Source organism: Heloderma suspectum, chromosome 13, assembly GCF_057233095.1.
Source record: "Heloderma suspectum isolate Gila_16-S chromosome 13, 16-S_ref, whole genome shotgun sequence".
NCBI lineage: Eukaryota > Metazoa > Chordata > Lepidosauria > Squamata > Helodermatidae > Heloderma > Heloderma suspectum.
Window position 1 is genome coordinate 33,652,501 of NC_139470.1, and position 15,000 is coordinate 33,667,500.

Sequence of the window (15,000 nt, forward strand, 5' to 3'; positions counted from 1 at the left end):
AACGGTTAGGGTTGGGGTCAGGTTTGGTGTTAGGGTTAGTGTTAGGGTTGGGGTTAGGGTTAGGGTTAGGGTTAGGTTTAGGGTTAGGGTTGGGGTTGGGGTTGGGGTTGGGGTTAGGGTTTGGGTTAGGGTTAGGGTTAGGGTTAGGGTTTGGCTTAGGGTTAGGGTTAGTGTTGGGGTTAGGGTTAGGGTTGGGGTTTGGGTTAGGGGTAGGGTTGGGGTTAGGGTTGGGGTTGGTGTTAGGGTTTGGGTTCGGGTTAGGGTTAGGGTTTGGCTTAGGGTTAGGGTTAGTGTTGGGGTTAGGGTTAGGGTTGGGGTTTGGGTTAGGGGTAGGGTTGGGGTTAGGTTTAGGGTTAGGGTTGGGGTTAGGGATAGGGGTAGGGTTGGGATTGGGGTCGGGGTCAGGGTCGGGGTTAGGGTTAGCGTTAGCGTTAGGGTTGGGGTTGGAGTTAGGGGTTGGGGTTGGGGTTAGGGTTAGGGTTGGGGTTGGGGTTAGGGTTGGGGTGAGGGTGAGGGTTGGGGTTGGGGTTGGGGTTAGGGTCAGGGTCAGGGTCAGGGTCAGGGTCAGGGTTAGGGTTGGGGTTGGGGTTGGGGTTAGTGTTAGGGTTGGTGGTAGGGTTAGGTTTAGGTTTCAGGTTCATGTTCGGGTTGGGGTTGGGGTTTAGGTTTGGGTTTGGGTTCGTTTTCAGTTTCGGATTCGTTTTAGGGTTTATTTTATTTTATTCATTACATTTATATACCGCCTTCATTCCTCTTGCAAGGAACCCAAGGTGGCTTACATTATCCTCCTCCTCTCCGTTTTATCGTCACAACAACCACCCTGTGAGGTAGGTTGGGCTGAGAGTCTGTGACTGGCCCAAAGTCACCCAGTGAGCTTCCATGGCCAAGTGGGGACTAGAACCAGGATCTCCCAGCTCCCAGTCTGTCACTCTCACCACTACACTACACTGGCTCTCAGTATAAACCTAAACTTGGGGTTGGGGTTGGGTTGGGTTTGGTGTTGGTGTTGGGCTTAGGGTTAGGTTTATGGTTCGTGTTCGTATTCAGTTTAGGGTTCGGGTTCGGGTTAGGATTATTTTTGGGGTTAGTGTTAGGGTTGCGGTTGAGGTTAGGGTTAGGGTTAGGGAAGGGTAAGGGTTAGGGTTGGTGTTTGGGATGGTGTTGGTTTGAGGTTGGGGTTGGTGTTAGGGTTCGGGTTTGGGTTAGGGTTAGGGTTGGTGGTGGGGTTGGGTTGGGGTTGGGTTGGGGTTGGGTTGGGGTTGGGTTGGAGTTGGGGTTGAGGTTAGGGTTAGGGTTAGGGTTAGGCTAAGGGTTAGGTTTGGGGTTGGCGTTAGGGTTAGGGTTAGCATTAATTTTAGGGTAAGGGTTAGGCTTAGGGTTAGGGTTCGGTTTAGGGTTCGGGTTCGGGTTACGGTTAGGGTTAGGTTTAGTGTTAGGGTTAGGGTTGGTGTTAGGGTTAGGGTTAGGGGTAGGGGTAGGTTTAGGGTTGGGGTTGGGGTTAGGGTTAGGGTTAGTGTTAGGGATAGGGTTGGGATTGGGGTCGGGATCAGGGTTAGGGTTAGGGTTGGGGTTGGGGTTGGGGTTAGGGTCAGGGTCAGGGTCAGGGTTAGGGTTGGGGTTGGGGTTGGGGTTGGGGTTAGGGTTAGGGTTGGTGTTAGGGTTAGGTTTAGGTTTCAGGTTCATGTTCGGGTTGGGGTTGGGGTTTGGGTTTGGGTTCGTTTTCAGTTTCGGATTCGTTTTAGGGTTTATTTATTTTATTTTATTTTATTTATTACATTTATATACCGCCTTCATTCCTCTTGCAAGGAACCCAAGGCGGCTTACATTATCCCCCTCTCCGTTTTATTGTCACAACAACCACCCTGTGAGGTAGGTTGGGCTGAGAGTCTGTGACTGGCCCAAAGTCACCCAGTGAGCTTCCATGGCCAAGTGGGGACTAGAACCAGGATCTCCCAGCTCCCAGTCTGTCACTCTCACCACTACACTACACTGGCTCTCAGTATAAACCTAAACTTGGGGTTGGGGTTGGGTTGGGGTTGGTGTTGGTGTTGGGCTTAGGGTTAGGTTTATGGTTCGTGTTCGTATTCAGTTTAGGGTTAGGGTTAGGGTTCGGGTTCGGGTTAGGATTATTTTTGGGGTTAGTGTTAGGGTTGCGGTTGAGGTTAGGGGTAGGGTTAGGGAAGGGTAAGGGTTAGGGTTGGTGTTTGGGATGGCGTTGGTTTGAGGTTGGTGTTGGTGTTAGGGTTCGGGTTCGGGTTGGTGGTGGGGTTGGGTTGGGGTTGGGTTGGGGTTGGGTTGGAGTTGGGGTTGAGGTTAGGGTTAGGGTTAGGCTAAGGGTTAGGTTTGGGGTTGGCGTTAGGGTTAGGGTTAGCATTAATTTTAGGGTTAGGGTTAGGCTTAGGGTTAGGGTTCGGGTTCGGTTTAGGGTTCGGGTTCGGGTTACGGTTAGGGTTAGGTTTAGTGTTAGGGTTAGGGTTGGTGTTAGGGTTAGGGGTAGGGGTAGGGTTAGGTTTAGGGTTGGGGTTGGGGTTAGGGAAACGGTTAGGGTTAGTGTTAGGGATAGGGTTGGGATTGGGGTCGGGATCAGGCTTAGGGTTGGGGTTGGGGTTAGGGTTAGGGTTGGGGTTGGGGTTGGGGTGAGGGTGAGGGTGAGGGTTGGGGTTGGGGTTGGGGTTAGGGTCAGGGTCAGGGTTAGGGTTGGGCTTAGGATTGGGGTTAGGGTTAGGGTTGGGGTTAGGGTTAGGTTTAAGTTGGGGTTGGGGTTAGGGTTACAGGTAGGGGTAGGGTTGGGGTTGGGGTTGGGGGTGGGGTTAGGGTTGGGGTTGGGGTTGGGGTTAGGGATAGGGTTGGGATTGGGGTCGGGGTCGGGGTCAGGGTCGGGTTCGGGGTTAGCGATAGGGTTGGGGTTGGAGTTAGGGGTTGGGGTTGGGGTTGGGTTTAGGGTCAGGGTCAGGGTTAGGGTTAGGATTGGGGTTGGGGTTGGGGTTGGGGTTAGGGTTAGGGTTGGTGTTAGGGTTAGGTTTAGGTTTCAGGTTCATGTTTGGGTTTTGGTTTGGGTTTGGGTTTCGGTTCGTTTTCAGTTTCGGATTCGTTTTAGGGTTTATTTATTTTAATTTAATTTATTACATTTATATACCGCCTTCATTCCTCTTGCAATGAACCAAAGGTGGCTTACATTATCCTCCTCCTCTCCGTTTTATCGTCACAACAACCACCCTGTGAGGTAGGTTGGGCTGAGAGTCTGTGACTGGCCCAAAGTCACCCAGTGAGCTTCCATGGCCAAGTGGGGACTAGAACCAGGATCTCCCAGCTCCCAGTCTGTCACTCTCACCACTACACTACACTGGCTCTCAGTATAAACCTAAACTTGGGGTTGGGGTTGGGTTGGGTTTTGTGTTGGGCTTAGGGTTAGGTTTATGGTTCGTGTTCGTATTCAGTTTAGGGTTAGGGTTCGGGTTCGGGTTAGGATTATTTTTGGGGTTAGTGTTAGGGTTGCGGTTGAGGTTAGGGTTAGGGAAGGGTAAGGGTTAGGGTTGGTGTTTGGGATGGTGTTGGTTTGAGGTTGGGGTTGGTGTTAGGGTTCGGGTTTGGGTTCGGGTTCGGGTTGGTGGTGGGGTTGGGTTGGGGTTGGGTTGGGGTTGGGTTGGAGTTGGGGTTGAGGTTGAGGTTAGGGTTAGGGTTAGGCTAAGGGTTAGGTTTGGGGCTGGCGTTAGTGTTAGGGTTAGCATTAATTTTAGGGTTAGGCTTAGGGTTCGGGTTCGGTTTAGGGTTCCGGTTCGGGTTACGGTTAGGGTTAGGTTTAGTGTTAGAGTTAGGGTTGGTGTTAGGGTTAGGGGTAGGGTTAGGTTTAGGGTTGGGATTGGGGTTAGGGTTAGTGTTAGGGATAGGGTTGGGATTGGGGTCGGGGTCAGGGTTAGGGTTAGGGTTAGGGTTGGGGTTGGGGTTGGGGTTGGGGTTAGGTTTAGTGTTGGGGTTGGGGTTGGGGTTGGGGTTAGGGTGAGGGTGAGGGTTGGGGTTGGGGTTGGGGTTGGGGTTGGGGTTAGGGTTAGGGTTAGGGTCAGGGTCAGGGTCAGGGTTAGGGTTAGGCTTAGCATTGGGGTTAGGGTTAGTGTTGGGGTTAGGGTTAGGCTTGGGGTTAGGGTTGGGGTTTGGGTTAGGGGTAGGGTTGGGGTTAGGTTTAGGGTTAGGGTTGGGGTTGGGGTTAGGGATAGGGTTGGGATTGGGGTCGGGGTCAGGGTCGGGGTTAGGGTTAGCGTTAGGGTTGGGGTTGGAGTTAGGGGTTGGGGTTAGGGTTGGGGTTGGGGTTAGGGTTGGGGTGAGGGTGAGGGTTGGAGTTGGGGTTGGGGTTGGGGTTGGGGTTAGGGTCAGGGTCAGGGTCAGGGTCAGGGTTAGGGTTGGGGTTGGGGTTGGGTTTGGGGTTAGGGTTAGGGTTGGTGTTAGGGTTAGGTTTAGGTTTCAGGTTCATGTTCGGGTTGGGGTTGGGGTTTGGGTTTCGGTTCGTTTTCAGTTTCGGATTCGTTTTATGGTTTATTTATTTTATTTTATTTATTACATTTATATACCGCCTTCATTCCTCTTGCAAGAAACCCAAGGCGGCTTACATTATCCTCCTCTCCGTTTTATCGTCACAACAACCACCCTGTGAGGTAGGTTGGGCTGAGAGTCTGTGACTGGCCCAAAGTCACCCAGTGAGCTTCCATGGCCAAGTGGGGACTAGAACCAGGATCTCCCAGCTCCCAGTCTGTCACTCTCACCACTACACTACACTGGCTCTCAGTATAAACCTAAACTTGGGGTTGGGGTTGGGTTGGGTTTGGTGTTGGTGTTGGGCTTAGGGTTAGGTTTATGGTTCGTGTTCGTATGCAGTTCAGGGTTAGGGTTTGGGTTCGGGTTCGGGTTCGGGTTAGGATTATTTTTGGGGTTAGTGTTAGGGTTGCGGTTGAGGTTAGGGTTAGGGTTAGGGAAGGGTAAGGGTTAGGGTTGGTGTTCGGGATGGTGTTGGTTTGCGGTTGGGGTTGGTGTTAGGGTTCGGGTTTGGGTTCGGGTTCGGGTTGGTGGTGGGGTTGGGTTGGGGTTGGGTTGGGGTTGGTTTGAGGTTGGGGTTGGTGTTAGGGTTCGGGTTTGGGTTCGGGTTCGGGTTGGGGTTGGGTTGGGGTTGGGGTTGGGGTTGGTGTTGGTTTGAGGTTGGGCTTGGTGTTAGGGATCGGGTTTGGGTTCGGGTTCGGGTTGGTGGTGGGGTTGGGTTGGTGTTGGGGTTGGTGTTGGTTTGAGGTTGGGGTTGGTGTTAGGGTTCGGGTTTGGGTTCGGGTTCGGGTTTGGGTTCGGGTTTGGGTTCGGGTTCGGGTTGAGGTTGGGTTGGGGTTGGGGTTGAGGTTAGGGTTAGGGTTAGGCTAAGGGTTAGTTTTGGGGTTGGCGTTAGGATTAGGGTTAGCATTAATTTTAGGGTTCAGGTTCAGGTTCGGGTTCGGGTTCGGGCTCGGGTTCGTTTTAGGGTTTGGGTTAGGGTTGGGGTTGGGGTTGGCTTAGGGTTAGGGTTAGGTTTCTGGTTTGGGTTCGGGTTCGGTTTAGGGTTAGGGTTCGGGTTAGGGTTAGGTTTAGTGTTGGGGTCAGTGTTTGGGTTGCGGTTGAGGTTAGGGTTAGGGTTAGGGTTAGGGAAAGGTTAGGTTTAGGGTTGGTGTTGGTGTTGTTTTGAGTTTGGGGTTGGGGTTAGGGTTCTGGTTTGGGTTTGGGTTCGGGTTCGGGTTGGCATTCGGGTTGGGGTGGGGTTGGGTTTGGGTTGAGGTGAGGGTTAGGGTTTGGCTTAGGTTTAGGTTTGGGGTTGGCGTTAGGGTTAGGGTTCGCGTTAAATTTAGGGTTCAGGTTCAGGTTCGGGTTCGGGTTCGTTTTAGAGTTAGGGTTGGGATTGGGGTTGGGGTTGGGGTTAGGGTTGGGGTTAGGGTTAGGGTTGGGGTTGGGGTTGGGGTTGGGGTTGGGGTGAGGGTGAGGGTTGGGGTTGGGGTTGGGGTTTGGGTTAGGGTTAGGGTTAGGGTTTGGCTTAGGGTTAGGGTTAGGGTTAGTGTTGGGGTTAGGGTTGGGGTTAGTGTTGGGGTTAGGTTTAGGGTTGGGGTTGGGGTTAGGGTCGGGGTTAGGGTTAGCGTTAGGGTTGGGGTTGGAGTTAGGGTTTGGGGTTGGGGTTAGGGTTGGGGTTGGGGTTGGGGTGAGGGTTGGGGTTGGGGTTGGGGTTGGGGTTAGGGTTGGGGTTGGGGTTGGGGTTGGGGTTAGGGTCAGGGTCAGGGTTAGGGTTAGGATTAGGGTTGGGGTTGGGGTTAGGGTTGGTGTTAGTGTTAGGGTTAGGTTTAGGTTTCAGGTTCATGTTCGGGTTGGGGTTGGGGTTTGGGTTTGGGTTCGTTTTCAGTTTCGGATTCGTTTTAGGGTTTATTTATTTTATTTAATTTATTACATTTATATCCCGCCTTTATTCCTCTTGCAAGGAACCCAAGGCGGCTTACATTATCCTCCTCCTCTCCGTTTTATCGTCACAACAACCACCCTGTGAGGTAGGTTGGGCTGAGAGTCTGTGACTGGCCCAAAGTCACCCAGTGAGCTTCCATGGCCAAGTGGGGACTAGAACCAGGATCTCCCAGCTCCCAGTCTGTCACTCTCACCACTACACTACACTGGCTCTCAGTATAAACCTAAACTTGGGGTTGGGGTTGGGTTGGTGTTGGTGTTGGTGTTGGGCTTAGGGTTAGCTTTATGGTTCGTGTTCGTATTCAGTTTAGGGTTAGGGTTCGGTTTCGGGTTCGGGTTAGGATTATTTTTGGGGTTAGTGTTAGGGTTGCGGTTGAGGTTAGGGTTAGGGTTAGGGAAGGGTAAGGGTTAGGGTTGGTGTTTGGGATGGTGTTGGTTTGAGGTTGGGGTTGGTGTTAGGGTTCGGGTTTGGGTTCGGGTTCGGGTTGGTGGTGGGGTTGGGTTGGGGTTGGGTTGGGGTTGGTTTGAGGTTGGTGTTGGTTTTAGGGTTCGGGTTTGGGTTCGGGTTCGGGTTGGGGTTGGGGTTGGGTTGGGGATGGGGTTGGTGTTGGGGTTGGGTTGGTGTTGGGGTTGGTGTTGGTTTGAGGTTGGGGTTGGTGTTAGGGTTCGGGTTTGGGTTCGGGTTCGGGTTCGGGTTTGGGTTCGGGTTCGGGTTGGGTTGGGGTTGGGGTTGAGGTTAGGGTTAGGGTTATGCTAAGGGTTAGTTTTGGGGTTGGCGTAAGGATTAGGGTTAGCATTAATTTTAGGGTTCAGGTTCAGGTTCGGGTTCGGGGTCGGGCTCGGGTTCGTTTTAGGGTTTGGGTTAGGGTTGGGGTTGGGGTTGGCTTAGGGTTAGGGTTAGGTTTCTGGTTTGGGTTCGGTTTAGGGTTAGGGTTCGGGTTAGGGTTAGGTTTAGTGTTGGGGTTAGTGTTTGGGTTGCGGTTGAGGTTAGGGTTAGGGTTAGGGTTAGGGAAGGGTTAGGTTTAGGGTTGGTGTTGGTGTTGGTTTGAGTTTGGGGTTGGGGTTAGGGTTCTGGTTTGGGTTTGGGTTCGGGTTCGGGTTGGCGTTCGGGTTGGGGTGGGGTTGGGTTTGGGTTGAGGTGAGGGTTAGGGTTTGGCTTAGGTTTAGGTTTGGGGTTGGCGTTAGGGTTAGGGTTCGCGTTAAATTTAGGGTTCAGGTTCAGGTTCGGGTTGGGGTTGGGGTTTGGGTTTGGGTTGGGGTTAGGGTTAGGGTTGGGGTTAGGGTTAGGGTTGGGGTTGGGGTTGGGGTTGGGGTTAGGGTTAGGGTTGGGGTTAGGGTTAGGGTTGGGGTTGGGGTTAGGGTTGGGGTTGGGGTGAGGGTGAGGGTTGGGGTTGGGGTTGGAGTTTGGGTTAGGGTTAGGGTTAGGGTTTGGCTCAGGGTTAGGGTTAGGGTTAGTGTTGGGGTTAGGGTTGGGGTTGGGGTTGGGGTTAGGTTTAGGGTTGGGGTTGGGGTTAGGGTCGGGGTTAGGGTTAGGGTTAGCGTTAGGGTTGGGGTTGGAGTTAGGGTTTGGGGTTGGGGTTAGGGTTGGGGTTGGGGTTGGGGTTGGGGTTAGGGTTGGTGTTAGGGTTAGGGTTAGGTTTAGGTTTCAGGTTCATGTTCGGGTTGGGGTTGGGGTTTGGGTTTGGGTTTGGGTTCGTTTTCAGTTTCGGATTCGTTTTAGGGTTTATTTATTTTATTTTATTTATTACATTTATATCCCGCCTTTATTCCTCTTGCAAGGAACCCAAGGCGGCTTACATTATCCTCCTCCTCTCCGTTTTATCGTCACAACAACAACCCTGTGAGGTAGGTTGGGCTGAGAGTCTGTGACTGGCCCAAAGTCACCCAGTGAGCTTCCACGGCCAAGTGGGGACTAGAACCAGGATCTCCCAGCTCCCAGTCTGTCACTCTCACCACTACACTACACTGGCTCTCAGTATAAACCTAAACTTGGGGTTGGGGTTGGGTTGGTGTTGGTGTTGGTGTTGGGCTTAGGGTTAGGTTTATGGTTCGTGTTCGTATTCAGTTTAGGGTTAGGGTTAGGGTTCGGGTTCGGGTTAGGATTATTTTTGTGGTTAGTGTTAGGCTTGCGGTTGAGGTTAGGGTTAGGGTTAGGGAAGGGTAAGGGTTAGGGTTGGTGTTTGGGATGGTGTTGGTTTGAGGTTGGTGTTGGTGTTAGGGTTCGGGTTCGGGTTTGGGTTCGGGTTGGGTTGGGGTTGGGTTGAGGTTGAGGTTGAGGTTAGGGTTAGGGTTAGGGTTAGGCTAAGGGTTAGGTTTGGGGTTGGCGTTAGGGTTAGGGTTAGCATTAATTTTAGGGTTAGGCTTAGGCTTAGGGTTAGGGTTCGGTTTAGGGTTCGGGTTCGGGTTAGGTTTAGTGTTAGGGTTAGGGTTGGTGTTAGGGTTAGGGGTAGGGTTAGGTTTAGGGTTGGGGTTGGGGTTAGGGTTAGGGTTAGTGTTAGGGATAGGGTTGGGATTGGGGTCGGGGTCAGGGTCAGGGTTAGGGTTAGGGTTAGGGTTGGGGTTGCGGTTAGGGTTAGGGTTGGGGTTGGGGTTGGGGTTGGGGTGAGGGTGAGGGTTGGGGTTGGGGTTGGGGTTAGGGTTAGGGTCAGGGTCAGGGTCAGGGTTAGGGTTGGGCTTAGGATTGGGGTTAGGGTTAGGGTTGGGGTTAGGGTTAGGTTTAAGTTGGGGTTGGGGTTAGGGTTACGGGTAGGGGTAGGGTTAGGGTTGGGGTTAGGGTTGGGGTTGGGGTTAGGTTTAGGGTTGGGGTTGGGGTTAGGGTTAGGTTTAGGGTTGGGGTTGGGGTTAGGGTTAGGGTTAGTGTTAGGGATAGGGTTGGGATTGGGGTCGGGGTCAGGGTCAGGGTTAGGGTTAGGGTTAGGGTTGGGTTTGCGGTTAGGGTTAGGGTTGGGGTTGGGGTTGGGGTGAGGGTGAGGGTTGGGGTTGGGGTTGGGGTTAGGGTTAGGGTCAGGGTCAGGGTCAGGGTTAGGGTTGGGCTTAGGATTGGGGTTAGGGTTAGGGTTGGGGTTAGGGTTAGGTTTAAGTTGGGGTTGGGGTTAGGGTTACGGGTAGGGGTAGGGTTAGGGTTGGGGTTAGGGTTGGGGTTGGGGTTAGGTTTAGGGTTGGGGTTGGGGTTAGGGTTAGGGTTAGGGTTGGGGTTAGGGTTGGCGTTGGGGTTGGGGTTGGCGTTAGGGTTGGGTTTGGGTTCAGGTTCGGGTTCGGTGTAGGGTTAGGGTTCGCTTTAGGGTCAGGGTTAGGTTTGGGGGTATGGATAGGGTTGGGGTTGAGTTTCGGGTTTGTTTTAGGGTAAGGGTTGTGGTTGTGGTTAGGGAAACGGTTAGGGTTGGGGTCAGGTTTGGTGTTAGGGTTAGTGTTAGGGTTGGGGTTAGGGTTAGGTTTAGGGTTAGGTTTAGGGTTGGGGTTGGGGTTGGGGTTGGGGTGAGGGTGAGGGTTGGGGTTGGGGTTGGGGTTTGGGTTAGGGTTAGGGTTAGGGTTTGGCTTAGGGTTAGGGTTAGGGTTAGTGTTGGGGTTAGGGTTGGGGTTGGGGTTAGGTTTAGGGTTGGGGTTGGGGTTAGGGTCGGGGTTAGGGTTAGCGTTAGGGTTTGGGTTGGAGTTAGGGTTTGGGGTTGGGGTTAGGGTTGGGGTTGGGGTTGGGGTGAGGGTTGGGGTTGGGGTTGGGGTTGGGGTTAGGGTTGGGGTTGGGGTTGGGGTTGGGGTTAGGGTCAGGGTCAGGGTTAGGGTTAGGATTAGGGTTGGGGTTGGGGTTAGGGTTGGTGTTAGGGTTAGGGTTAGGTTTAGGTTTCAGGTTCATGTTCGGGTTGGGGTTGGGGTTGGGGTTTGGGTTTCGGTTCGTTTTCAGTTTCGGATTCGTTTTAGGGTTTATTTATTTTATTTTATTTATTACATTTATATCCCGCCTTTATTCCTCTTGCAAGGAACCCAAGGCGGCTTACATTATCCTCCTCCTCTCCGTTTTATCGTCACAACAACAACCCTGTGAGGTAGGTTGGGCTGAGAGTCTGTGACTGGCCCAAAGTCACCCAGTGAGCTTCCATGGCCAAGTGGGGACTAGAACCAGGATCTCCCAGCTCCCAGTCTGTCACTCTCACCACTACACTACACTGGCTCTCAGTATAAACCTAAACTTGGGGTTGGGGTTGGGTTGGTGTTGGTGTTGGTGTTGGGCTTAGGGTTAGCTTTATGGTTCGTGTTCGTATTCAGTTTAGGGTTAGGGTTCGGTTTCGGGTTCGGGTTAGGATTATTTTTGGGGTTAGTGTTAGGGTTGCGGTTGAGGTTAGGGTTAGGGAAGGGTAAGGGTTAGGGTTGGTGTTTGGGATGGTGTTGGTTTGAGGTTGGGGTTGGTGTTAGGGTTCGGGTTTGGGTTCGGGTTCGGGTTGGTGGTGGGGTTGGGTTGGGGTTGGGTTGGGGTTGGTTTGAGGTTGGGGTTGGTGTTAGGGTTCGGGTTTGGGTTTGGGTTGGGGTTGGGGTTGGGTTGGGGTTGGGGTTGGGTTGGGGTTGGGGTTGGGGTTGGTGTTGGGGTTGGTGTTGGGGTTGGTGTTGGTTTGAGGTTGGGGTTGGTGTTAGGGTTCGGGTTTGGGTTCGGGTTCGGGTTGGTGGTGGGGTTGGGTTGGTGTTGGGGTTGGTGTTGGTTTGAGGTTGGGGTTGGTGTTAGGGTTCGGGTTTGGGTTTGGGTTCGGGTTCGGGTTTGGGTTCGGGTTTGGGTTTGGGCTTGGGTTCGTTTTCAGTTTCGGATTCGTTTTAGGGTTTATTTATTTTATTTTATTTATTACATTTATATCCCGCCTTTATTCCTCTTGCAAGGAACCCAAGGCGGCTTACATTATCCTCCTCCTCTCCGTTTTATCGTCACAACAACCACCCTGTGAGGTAGGTTGGGCTGAGAGTCTGTGACTGGCCCAAAGTCACCCAGTGAGCTTCCATGGCCAAGTGGGGACTAGAACCAGGATCTCCCAGCTCCCAGTCTGTCACTCTCACCACTACACTACACTGGCTCTCAGTATAAACCTAAACTTGGGGTTGGGGTTGGGTTGGGTTTGGTGTTGGTGTTGGGCTTAGGGTTAGGTTTATGGTTCGTGTTCGTATGCAGTTCAGGGTTAGGGTTTGGGTTCGGGTTCGGGTTCGGGTTAGGATTATTTTTGGGGTTAGTGTTAGGGTTGCGGTTGAGGTTAGGGTTAGGGTTAGGGAAGGGTAAGGGTTAGGGTTGGTGTTTGGGATGGTGTTGGTTTGAGGTTGGTGTTGGTGTTAGGGTTCGGGTTTGGGTTCGGGTTGGGTTGGGGTTGGGTTGGGGTTGGGTTGGGGTTGAGGTTGAGGTTAGGGTTAGGGTTAGGCTAAGGGTTAGGTTTGGGGTTGGCGTTAGGGTTAGGGTTAGCATTAATTTTAGGGTTAGGCTTAGGCTTAGGCTTAGGGTTAGGGTTCGGTTTAGGGTTCGGGTTCGGGTTAGGGTTAGGTTTAGTGTTATGGTTAGGGTTGGTGTTAGGGTTAGGGGTAGGGTTAGGTTTAGGTTTGGGGTTGGGGTTAGGGTTAGGGTTAGTGTTAGGGATAGGGTTGGGATTGGGGTCGGGGTCAGGGTCAGGGTTAGGGTTAGGGTTAGGGTTAGGGTTGGGGTTGCGGTTAGGGTTAGGGTTGGGGTTGGGGTTGGGGTGAGGGTGAGGGTTGGGGTTGGGGTTGGGGTTAGGGTTAGGGTCAGGGTCAGGGTCAGGGTTAGGGTTGGGCTTAGGATTGGGGTTAGGGTTGGGGTTAGGGTTAGGTTTAAGTTGGGGTTGGGGTTAGGGTTACGGGTAGGGGTAGGGTTAGGGTTAGGGTTGGGGTTAGGGTTGGGGTTGGGGTTGGGGTTAGGTTTAGGGTTGGGGTTGGGGTTAGGGTTGGGGTTAGGGTTGGCGTTGGGGTTGGGGTTGGCGTTAGGGTTGGGTTTGGGTTCAGGTTCGGGTTCGGTGTAGGGTTAGGGTTCGCTTTAGGGTCAGGGTTAGGTTTGGGGGTATGGATAGGGTTGGGGTTGAGTTTCGGGTTTGTGTTAGGGTAAGGGTTGTGGTTGTGGTTAGGGAAACGGTTAGGGTTGGGGTCAGGTTTGGTGTTAGGGTTAGTGTTAGGGTTGGGGTTAGGGTTAGGGTTAGGTTTAGGGTTAGGTTTAGGGTTGGGGTTGGGGTTGGGGTTGGGGTTTGGGTTAGGGTTAGGGTTAGGGTTAGGGTTTGGCTTAGGGTTAGGGTTAGTGTTGGGGTTAGGGTTAGGGTTAGGGTTGGGGTTAGGGTTGGGGTTTGGTTTAGGGGTAGGGTTGGGGTTAGGTTTAGGGTTGGGGTTGGGGTTAGGGATAGGGTTGGGATTGGGGTCGGGGTCAGGGTCGGGGTTAGGGTTAGCGTTAGGGTTGGGGTTGGAGTTAGGGGTTGGGGTTGGGGTTAGGGTTGGGGTTGGGGTTGGGGTTGGGGTGAGGGTGAGGGTTAAGGTTGGGGTTGGGGTTGGGGTTAGGGTCAGGGTCAGGGTTAGGGTTAGGGTTAGTTTTGGGGTTGGGGTTGGGGTTGGGGTTAGGGTTGGTGTTAGGGTTAGGTTTAGGTTTCAGGTTCATGTTCGGGTTGGGGTTGGGGTTTGGGTTTGGGTTTGGGTTCGTTTTCAGTTTCGGATTCGTTTTAGGGTTTATTTATTTTATTTTATTTTATTTATTACATTTATATACCGCCTTCATTCCTCTTGCAAGAAACCCAAGGCGGCTTACATTATCCTCCTCCTCTCCGTTTTATCGTCACAACAACAACCCTGTGAGGTAGGTTGGGCTGAGAGTCTGTGACTGGCCCAAAGTCACCCAGTGAGCTTCCATGGCCAAGTGGGGACTAGAACCAGGATCTCCCAGCTCCCAGTCTGTCACTCTCACCACTACATACACTGGCTCTCAGTATAAACCTAAACTTGGGGTTGGGGTTGGGTTGGGTTTGGTGTTGGTGTTGGGCTTAGGGTTAGGTTTATGGTTCGTGTTCGTATTCAGTTTAGGGTTCGGGTTCGGGTTCGGGTTAGGATTATTTTTGGGGTTAGTGTTAGGGTTGCGGTTGAGGTTAGGGTTAGGGAAGGGTAAGGGTTAGGGTTGGTGTTTGGGATGGTGTTGGTTTGAGGTTGGGGTTGGTGTTAGGGTTCGGGTTTGGGTTCGGGTTCGGGTTGGTGGTGGGGTTGGGTTGGGGTTGGGTTGGGGTTGGGTTGGAGTTGGGGTTGAGGTTGAGGTTAGGGTTAGGCTAAGGGTTAGGTTTGGGGTTGGCGTTAGGGTTAGGGTTAGCATTAATTTTAGGGTTAGGCTTAGGCTTAGGGTTAGGGTTAGGGTTGGTGTTAGGGTTAGGGATAGGGTTAGGTTTAGGGTTGGGGTTGGGGTTAGGGTTAGGGTTAGTGTTAGGGATAGGGTTGGGATTGGTATCGGGGTTAGGGTTGGGATTGGGGTTGGGGTTAGGTTTAGCGTTAGGGTTAGGGTTGGGGTTGGGGTTGGGGTTAGGGTGAGGGTGAGGGTTGGGGTTGGGGTTTGGGTTAGGGTTAGGGTCAGGGTCAGGGTTAGGGTTAGGCTTAGGATTGGGGTTAGGGTTAGGGTTAGGGTTAGGGTTAGGGTTGGGGTTGGGGTTAAGGTTAGGGTTGGGGTTGGGGTTAGGGTTAGTGTTAGGCATAGGGTTGGGATTCGGGTCGGGGTCAGGTTTAGGGTTAGGGTTGGGGTTAGGGTTAGTGTTGTTGGGGTTGGGGTTGGGGTTGGGGTGAGGGTGAGGGTGAGGGTTGGGGTTGGGGTTGGGGTTAGGGTCAGGGTCAGGGTCAGGGTCAGGGTTAGGCTTAGGATTGGGGTTAGGGTTGGGGATGCGGTTAGGTTTAGGGTTGGGGTTGGGGTTAGGGTTAGGGTTGGGGTTAGGGTTGGCGTTGGGGTTGGGGTTGGCGTTAGGGTTGGGTTTGGGTTCAGGTTCGGGTTCGGTGTAGGGTTAGGGTTCGCTTTAGGGTCAGGGTTAGGTTTGGGGGTATGGATAGGGTTGGGGTTGAGTTTCGGGTTTGTGTTAGGGTAAGGGTTGTGGTTGTGGTTAGGGAAACGGTTAGGGTTGGGGTCAGGTTTGGTGTTAGGGTTAGTGTTAGGGTTGGGGTTAGGGTTAGGGTTAGGTTTAGGGTTAGGTTTAGGGTTGGGGTTGGGGTTGGAGTTTGGGTTAGGGTTAGGGTTAGGGTTTGGCTTAGGGTTAGGGTTAGTGTTGGGGTTAGGGTTAGGGTTAGGGTTGGGGTTAGGGTTGGGGTTTGGGTTAGGGGTAGGGTTGGGGTTAGGTTTAGGGTTGGGGTTGGGGTTAGGGATAGGGTTGGGATTGGGGTCGGGGTCAGGGTCGGGGTTAGGGTTAGCGTTAGGGTTGGGGTTGGAGTCAGGGGTTGGGGTTGGGGTTAGGGTTGGGGTTGGGGTGAGGGTGAGGGTTAGGGTTGGGGTTGGGGTTGGGGTTGGGGTTAGGGTCAGGGTCAGGGTCAGGGTTAGGGTTAGGGTTAGGGTTAGGATTGGGGTTGGGGTTGGGG